Below are 2500 nucleotides of genomic sequence, written 5' to 3'. Positions count from 1 at the left end.
CGGCGGCAGGTGCCGGGCCACCGCGACCGACCGAACCTGGGGGCCCGGCGGGACGAACTCCGCACAGCGGGCGCTCCGGGAGCGGGGGTTTCCCGAGTCTGCACTTAGGGGGACGAAGGCCCGGGCCCACACGGGGAGGAGAGGCACCCCCTCTCCCCGGCGGCGCGGGCCTGCGAGGCGCCCCAGCCGCGCCACACCGCACACACCGCGCAGGGCAGCGGTGGCCACCGGGCTCGGAGGGGAGGGAGGGCAGGGCAAGGCACGCCGGCCGCGGACGGTGGAGGCGGACGGTCGGCCGGAGCCGGGCAGGCAGGCCAGCCGGAAGACCGGGGCCACCGGTGCACGCACCGGTGGTCCCGGCTCCGCCGCCGCCGCCGACTCACCGCCGCCGCCGCCCCCCCACCGACTCGCCGCCGCCGCCGCCCCCCCCGGCCCCCCCCCGAGGGGCGGCACACCGCTGCGCCAACGCGGCAATGGGGGTGACGATTGACCGTCAAGCGACGCTCAGACAGGCGTAGCCCCGGGAGGAACCCGGGGCCGCAAGTGCGTTCGAAGTGTCGATGATCAATGTGTCCTGCAATTCACATTAATTCTCGCAGCTAGCTGCGTTCTTCATCGACGCACGAGCCGAGTGATCCACCGCTAAGAGTTGTCTCGGTTTCGGTCCCCACCGCGCGCGCGGGGGGACCGGGCAGCTTTCGCAGCCCCCTGAGGGCCCCCATCCGCTCTGCCTCCCTCCTCACGCCGACGCCGGCTGCTGAGCAAGGGACAGCGGAGAGAGAGGGCACGCCTCACTGACCGTACAAGCACAGAGGGAAAAAAAAAGGGGGGGGGGGGGAGAACAGACCCGAACGAGAGGGGCGGGGAGCCCTCGCTCCCGACCTGGGACAACCCCTTTCTCGCTTCGAGTCCGGCCCAGGCGCCCGGCTCGGCCTGGCCCAGCAGGGAGCGGCGCGCCAGCCGCGCCACCTGCCTCAGGGACCGGGGTGTGGGTCCCCGCGGAGCCCCGGCGTCGGAGCCCGGCCGCCGCTGGGAGCGGCGCCACCCGCTGCCCGCGCGCCCGCGACCCGCCAGCCGCACGCTTCCGAGCTCCTTCGCTCGCCTCACCGGCCTCCAGCTCCGCCGCCCCGGAGACGGCACCCAACACCCGCCTGCACACACGCAGCCTCCCGAGCGACGCCACGCACTCGCCCGTCCCTTCCGCGGGCAGACGCCTGGCGGCAGGCAGACGGGCGAGGCGGGACGGACGGGGAACGGCGCCCGCTCTCCCCGCCTCCACGCGGAGACCGGGAGGGGCCGCCCCCGCCCGCCCGCCCGCCGCCCGCCTGCCGCCCAGCGAAGCCGGGTCGGGCAGAGCGAGGCAGGCGCGCCGGATGGCGGAGTGCCGGGGCAGGGCGGGGGGGGAGGGAAGGAAGGGTGCCGCCGACGGCCACGGCGGGAGACTGAGAGCACCGGCCAGGGAGGAGAAGGGATGCGCTGGGGCTCGGCGTCCGCACCACCCGCGGTGGGGGCTCGCCGTCCCGGCGGCGAGCACGCGCTCGCGCCGGGGTCGCGCGTTCGAGGCAGGCCGGCGCAAGCCGACCGCGCGGCGTCTCTCCGCCGAGACCAGACCGCGGAGAGAGGGGGCAGGGTACCCCTCTCCGTCCCGGCTGCCCGCGGGGCATGCACGGGCCGCGCCGGCGGGCATGGGGGGGTGCGGCGCCCGCGCGCGCCGACCCCCCGGCCCCTCCGGCAGCACGCCCGGCTGCCCCCCGGGTCGCATCGGGCCGCCCGAGTCTTTAAACCCCCGCCCGGCTCTCCGACCGAGAACCCTCGGGCCCGGAGCCCGGGGCCCATGGCCATCCCTACCCGGGGGGGCCGCTACCGGCGGCCGCGGTGGCCGGAGGCCCTCCTCCTTCCTCCCAGCGCGCCCCCCCCCCCCGCCGCCCCCCGCCGCCCCCGGCCCGGCCGACTCGCAGCGCGGCCCCCACACGGCACGGCGTGGGGCGGCTGGAGCGGTGTGGGGGGGGGGGGAAGGGAGGGGAGGAGGAAGCGTGGAAGGCCGGCAGGGCACGGCCGGTGCGGCACGCGCAGCGCAGCGCCCGGGAGGAGCACGCTGGCACACGGGACCACACGGGTGGGTCACCGAGGGGAGGCAGGAGAAGCGCGGACGCTAGGTACCTGGCCCTGGGGTGAGGGAAACGACCTGAAATCCCCGCGGGGGTGCCTCCCCCGCCGCCGCCCGCCGCCGGGCCACCGCCGCCTCGCGGCGACGGCGGCAGCCTCAGCGGCAGCGACGAGGCGGGGCGCGGAGGGGAACCCGGCACCCGCCAGCCGGCTCCAGCGCCCCTCGGCGGAGCGTCCACCCGCGGGGTGCGCCCGACACCCACCGCCACGACCTCGTCCTCCTCCCGGGGCCCGGGGTTTCCCTCAGTAACCCGGCGCCGGGTGGCAGCTGCGCCCGGGAGGAGAGCCGTGGTTTGGGCCGCCCGCTCGGGCACGACACGTCGCCTCGCGTGGC

General features: G+C 77.6%; 1 non-coding gene across 1 annotated transcript; it reads right to left on the bottom strand.

Moving 5' to 3' along the window:
- Window positions 1-498: 498 nt before the first annotated feature.
- LOC138063107 (5.8S ribosomal RNA) lies at window positions 499-651 on the bottom strand. Its single transcript, XR_011136700.1, has one exon. It is a non-coding gene; the product is annotated as a 5.8S ribosomal RNA (ribosomal RNA).
- Between the last annotated feature and the right edge of the window lie 1849 nt (window positions 652-2500).

The sequence above is a fragment of the Struthio camelus genome, chromosome 31 (genome assembly GCF_040807025.1).
Source record: "Struthio camelus isolate bStrCam1 chromosome 31, bStrCam1.hap1, whole genome shotgun sequence".
Taxonomy (NCBI): Eukaryota; Metazoa; Chordata; class Aves; order Struthioniformes; family Struthionidae; genus Struthio; species Struthio camelus.
The sequence above is the reverse complement of the archived record's forward strand: the minus strand, read 5'-3'. Positions and strand labels throughout refer to the sequence as shown.